The sequence below is a fragment of the Anopheles coustani genome, chromosome 3 (assembly GCF_943734705.1).
Source record: "Anopheles coustani chromosome 3, idAnoCousDA_361_x.2, whole genome shotgun sequence".
NCBI classification, from domain to species: Eukaryota; Metazoa; Arthropoda; class Insecta; order Diptera; family Culicidae; genus Anopheles; species Anopheles coustani.
Window position 1 is genome coordinate 90,484,785 of NC_071288.1, and position 6,913 is coordinate 90,491,697.

Consider the following 6,913-nt stretch of genomic DNA (forward strand, 5'->3'; position numbering starts at 1 on the left):
ACCGCTGTTTTAACATTTTGACTGCCTCCCTTCCCACCGAGCAAAAGGTACTGTATAGTCGCTATAGAGACTTGAGATGACATGGCGGTGATAAGGATAGTCTGTGGCGCGTCTCCGTCCTTTCTCTATCCCTCTTCCTATCGTGGATCGATTTGTGCAAGATACAGTTAAACAGAAAACATGCGTGCACTTACAATGCACTGCAGAATGCACTTTTGGCTGCAGTAGAAGTAAGGGAAAGCATTTCCATCTCTTTCCATCCATCGCGGGCGTGTGTGTGTTCGAAGGGAAGGAATAACCGAACGAGAGAAAAGAAGGTCGGTAGGAATCGTGATAAGAACGCTGCTATCCTTTCCATCCACTTCGTATGCACCTTTTTACATCCTGTTCATATTTTCCCTTCCATGCATTTTCGCTTCTCCCTCACTATCTCTTTTTCTCCCTTTCCCTATCGCTAGCTCATTGCATTCGTTGTTCGTTATCCCGTGTTAAACTTTTTTTTACTACTCTCGCCATCGATCCTTCCCGGTATCGTCCCAGGACGATAAGCGGTCCAACCCGCATTTGCTCAAGTGTTTCACTTTTGCTGTCTCACGTGCACACTCTGCCCTATCTTTGTTCCGTGTTTCGCGTCGCCGGTGCATTCGATCCTCCCAGAGGGTATCGGTTCTGAGAAAATTTTAAAAATTAAAAGTTCCAAGAAGTAAGGATGAGTGCCGAAAGGAAACTGGAAGTTCCATTTGAAAAGGAGAAGATAAAATTATACTTTTTGTTTTTTTTCATTATGTTGTATCCTGAGATGCTATAAAAATTCGATGCCATAAAAATGTGCTCCTGCATGTATGCAACTGTAGCCGCACGTAGTAAGGATAATTGTTGTTCCTTCCGTATAAAGATGATCACTAACCAACATTAAGCAAGTTTATGATTTATAAAATTAGTCAGTGCAATAACGAAAAACGGTACTTTTGTTTAGCCAAGATGTATAACACTTTCGATCGAATGTCTACATATTTACCTACCAACGAGACAGTTTTCAAAGTCTGGAATAAATCGTCTTGAACCAGTACCAGGAATCAGCTCAGTTTCCTTCCCAATCCTTCTCCAAATGCCAACGTGCGGCAATCGCGAGAGTCCACGCGAGCAAACCGAAATCGCTTTGATGTCACTTTGGAGTGCTAAACCGCAACGTGCGTCTTCCTTCCAATCGGAAATGCGCTGCACCAGACCTCAACCCGGGGGCCACTTCATTCGCTTCAGTAGCGCCAGTGACACAGGTACCGGTGGAAGTGCTACTTTGCTACATGGCGTATTTGTCTACTTGAACGTGATTATTTGCAAAAACCAAACAAATCAACAAGCCTGTTGTATATCTTTTTTCATATCCAAAGGAAGTTCGGGTGCACAAACAACGGGGAGTAGAAAGGAAAATAAAGCAACAAACTATCGCATGATAAAACTGGCAGTTAAACAATCGATCAGACATGCGCATGACAAATGACAAACCGGGACGAGTTGCACGGCTTTTCCCAGGTTAAGCTGTGCCGCAAAGCGTCCCATAAACATTAGAATGGAATTTCGTGTGATCAATTAATGATTTTCTACATTCCTTCAGCCAATAGTCCTGGCTCATCTCCGGGACTGGAGTCTGGGTAAAAACCCATCGCGAAACACGACCGCCTCAAGGTTAATTACTCCTATTGTCCCGCCATCCAGAGATCGCGTGTGGTACATCCACCATCTACCAACGCCACCTGATCAATTCGCCAACTATCTTCCTGCTGATTGATGGATGAGTAGCATGTGATTTAATTCCCTCCGTACGTGTAGCGGCATTTTTGCTGCCTTCCCCAGCGGCATCTAATCACTCTTTCCCTTCCAATGTAGTTCCCGATATAGAGCCGTAAATCCCGGGTAACCACTATCTCGGCAGCCAATAAAACGTTCGACAACCAAGTATCCGTGTGATTTATGGCACCTCCGGTAGTAAGTTGGAAGAACCAGGCTTTTATGTCACCTAATCGCATTGGTTAAAGGGCTACCGCTAGTTGCTTACCGCACTTGGAAGGTAAAGTCTATTTCAAGTCCAAGCGATGAGATATATTGGAAACACACTAGCAAGGTTTAGTAAACACGATTGTGTTATCAATGAACACTCATACATTACGTGCCTATTAATGAGAATTGAAAGCGGTCATGATCATATTTGGATTAGCAGCATTAACACCCTCTTCAAGATGGTTCTCTTAAAAGGGGCCAGGCACATATTTCTCGATGGACTATATAGTAGTCGGTTCTGTGTTCCCTTCAGTAGACTATTCCAAGAATGGAGTTAAAACTGTTCAATTTCTTTAGAGCTAAACATGTTTCCTTATATCGATGGTGAAAGGAAAAAGTTTATTTGAACCTCTGAAACAAGTATTCCTTCGCTTGCTTTTGCAAGTCTTTGGTGGTTATTTAAAAATTTATTTAATAACCATTCTTACATGGTTCTTTTCTTTACAAAAAAAAACCTGTCTAAACCAGAAAAAATATGGCGTCACATTTATCGTCATAACTTCTCCAGCGACCGGAAATAGGGATATAAAGTAGTTAGGATAGGCCACCACTGACACAGGCAGGCACACAAACATGTCGGCATCGGGAGAGATTGCACCGCATTGGCAGTCGTAAACATCTTCAATAGTCCAGACAGATCAGTCAAACGAAATGCGCAACACTTTCGGACCGCGCGCACCAATCACGTGATGCAGTGCGGCTGGCCTTTGAGGATAGTATTATCTTCACGAGTTCCTTCAGGACTACAATAACCAGAGTGTCTTTGAAGTTAACGCCAGCAAACTCGGCCGCCAATACTCTCATTGAACATCACGTTCACGTGTTTAATTACTCCGGCACGTTCGCGCACCTGAGGCAGCACTCCAGTAGGGGACGCCGATGCCGATGGTCCTAGTTTTCGTCGCTTTTTTCACCTTCCTACGACACCGGTGTATGCAAATGTTTGTTGATGAGGAGGAACCACCTGCCCCGGACTAAGAGGTTCCAGAACGTCGGTACTTTCCCGCTCGAGCGGGAGCAGCATTCACAAACGATTCCTTTTATTGGTGGCAATCGAGTGACTTGTTCGGTACACACTTTAAGCTAGAACTTCTATTGAGATAAAGTAATAGTGTGATCCAGTCTGCTAATGATGATGACAATTCGAAAATGTAACCAAAGTCCCCAATAGATCTTACTTTCAACAGATGGACAAACATCCGCTGCGCAGTTAGCTTTTACTGTGATGGCTATTGTTAGAACACCTAATTAGAGTGCATACAGATTGTTTTAATATTTATTAAAAAGATGCTATTAATGCTAGAATATATAATTAAAAATATATTCCTGAAAATGTCATGTTTGTGAAGTGTGCAGTTATTTATTTGAAATTTAAAATCTTGGGATATGTTTTAACGCAATACCAAATGCCTTCAAACACCCAAGTTATTAATAATCAAAACGTATTCCGTTCGTATAGGTCATTACAAAACAAACATTGACGAACACTTGCCAACATCCCGGTCTAGTAACAACACAGAATGGCTCCTGTCTGTCTTCTCAAAACCGTGTTCCGCTTGTGTGAGTGAAAGACTTGCTGCCAAAGTCTCCTTAAAGTCTAGAGTTAAGATGCCGAACAGTCCAACCGCATGGCTACATCCCGTGCTCTCGGGTGTACTTTGAACTTAGGAAAAAAGACAGCCTATTTCAACTGCATTTGGTTCTCTATGCTGTTGCCAAATGGTTTAATATTCGACCTATCATTTCCAGACAGTATTTCGTCAGCGAATCCCCAGACATCCACGCCAATCATAGCTCCTGACATTGAGGCTTTCATGTCCTAACGCTTCTGCAGCTCTGGCAAACCTGCCATCTGGTGACAGTTCAAGATCGCTCGGAGTCAATCAACAGTTGGGACAACTAGTGTGAGCGGTGAAGTCGGCAAAGTAACAGTTAAACGGACACATTTCACCTGCTTTAGTACTTGGCCTCGCCCGCATCACACTTGGACCGTTTGTTGCCGCTTCCGTACCGGTACCCCGGTTGCTCCATTAATCAATCATCGAAGGATAAATAGCCGTCAACGGGTGAGATTAGCGGGAGGCCTCCTGAAATCGTGCGCCGTTATAAATCTCACGACCGCCCCACCGAAGTTACTCCACGTGCCTTTGCCTTCTATCCCTGGAGTAGCATTAGCTACAAGTGTGCCACCTCGCAACGAAGAACAATGAGGCATTACAACATTGACATATTAATTGATTTACAATCCTTCAAGTCATCCCTCACCCCTCGACTGAATCGCTTACCGCTGCCCTCACTACGTCGCCCCCTTCGTTTTTTTGCTCCCCGGAAGCATTTATTAGAGCACGATTTTGTCCCCATCATGCACGTGTAAATTAATAGCCAATTATTGTTACTATTATGACTGAGCAGGGCACCATATAGATAAGTCCCCGCGGAATTGCATTCTACCAGGGAAGGTATCAAAGGCAGATAATAGACCCTGCGGCCCCGATAGCGTATGGGCCCCGGTATCTTCTAGCGCCTATTCTTAGCCGCTCATCTCCGAATGCTTCTGCAGCTAACGCGCGACGAGCGAGTGCACACTTTGTATCTACTATCACTCCCGACGTAAGGGCCTTGGGGTTGTGGAAGGTACCCTCTCTTTGCCTGATAAGACTACGCCGATCTCGCCTTCCTGCCAAAACCGTGCCCTCTCGGTCGAGGTTCCGCCGGGCTCGGAGTGGGTGGACTTCACGTGATTGGCGCGCTTTCCATCACGAGCCTACGCGGTGGCCCACACGCGAATACCAAACTCCGGAGATTCTGCGCCACGTTCCCGCTGTCGATTGCATGCCCTTCAATATGGGTGTTTTTTTTCGTGCCTTAGGACTTCAATCGCGGAAGCGCATGGGCTACGGGCGAGCTGCGGATGACACGCTGCTATTTGCTGCTCCTCACCTGTCAACGCGCGCTGGCGATCGCAATCACCCATCTCGTCCGCTATCAGTCATAGGCGCCCGATAAAAGACACAACTCGAGAATAACGTCCTAGTCATCCGGCGGACTTGGGAGGGCTATTGTCACAAGTGACAATCGTTTGCGTAGTTTACATTGCTTCTTTTTTTTTTTGTTTAAGATTGTCCTGTCATCAAGATCCTGTCCTTCGACGTAAAACCACAATGGGGTGGTATCTTAGTGGCGCAACGGGGAAATTTGACTGGTTTATTGGCCTCGTTTAACATTGTCGTAGCTGCATTGTTCGGCTCGAATTGCGTCGTCGGCCGACACGATAATTAGTTGCAATTTGACGTTCGCCGTGTTTGAAGTCCTACCATGTTTCGCAGACATAGTTTTAACCATAGCAAGAATGAAAGTTTCTACTTTTATTTCAATCATTTATGCATCTCTTTAAAGTAAACCCTTTTCTGAATTGTTTTCATGTTTGTTTACAATTCGCTACGGTTCTTATATTTTACTTTTCCTTTCATTGTGTAAAGTTAACACATCCAGAGGGTATTAGAGCAAAACAAACGCCTCAAAAAGCCTACATGTCGCCTAAACATACCTCATTACCAATTCCGTCATCAAGCGAAACAACCGTTGGCCGGATATTTACCTTATGGTCCATACTTTGCTAAGAAGCTTTCGGTTTCGTGGACGATGAGTGATCATAAATATCTTCTGAAACCTCATCTGAACGAATTGCGTCAGTAAACAGTTCATTCTACCTAGCTGACGCTTCCCATTTGCGCCAACGAGCATACCAACGTGTGCGGGAAAACCCCCCGAATTTAGTGCAAATGCTTTTAATTTTTTTTTTTGAGCTGCAAAAGCTGTTCAATAAACTCTTTCAAAGTATTTACAAAATTATTGGACTGATACTTAGGTGTGTCTTGCTTATTACTCATCACACATGGATGAGAAGCAACCCACGTTTTTTGCACTTGCTCCAACAGAGGCGTTTCTCAACTGATATCGCTTGCCCCGTACACACAGTCACTATAATGTTTACCCCCTGTCTGTTCTTGTTAAGGTGGGAGTGTTACCGTGCTTGGATAACACTTATGGCCGGGTAACATTGTAATAAATATGCAGTTCCGTAAATCTCACCCCTTGAACTGCATTCCTCCCTAATCCAGAGCGGATAAACGACGCCTGTCGTCAACGTTGGCTCGATGGTGCAGTTTATTCCCCCATCGCTCCACACGTCAATGAACTGCCGATCATATGAAATTATTATAATAAAATCATTCGAATTTGCATACACTGTCGCATGTCGGATGAACAACAACAGCCGAACATATGGATCAGTAGCCACGAGAACAGCACGTGTTTCGTTTCCAACTGGAAACAACAACAGGGTGGGGTTACCTAATACAGATTAAAATACGTGTGTAATTTAATTCCCATATAATGAACGCATAAATTGTTACTGCCGTCACTACAAAACGCACAATTGCATCATATGTTGCGTTTCTTGTACTCGCATTTAAATTACTTGATTTATTGAATTGGACATGCGGAAGCTCGATTTATATTTGCTTATTTTTTTGTATTCTTTGAAACATTACTTATATGTTTTATTCAGTTTACTTTTTTATCAAAGGCAATGACGGAAGTGAAGTGAAAAATACAAAATAGCCTTTGATTCGAGTGAAACCTCCATTCGTGGCAAATTTAAAATTTAGAAAGATTTTTAAGTTTTAAAAATCCTTTCGATTTCAACAGTAACGCATCGTAACGACATTTTTGGCGGGCTGTCAACGGTATGTGTTACGACCGTTACGGTACGTTACGCCACTCTAAATGTCAATCGTTTGTTTATATTTACATTTTTTAAATACCCGTGTTCATATCTCTCGCCAAAGCTTTT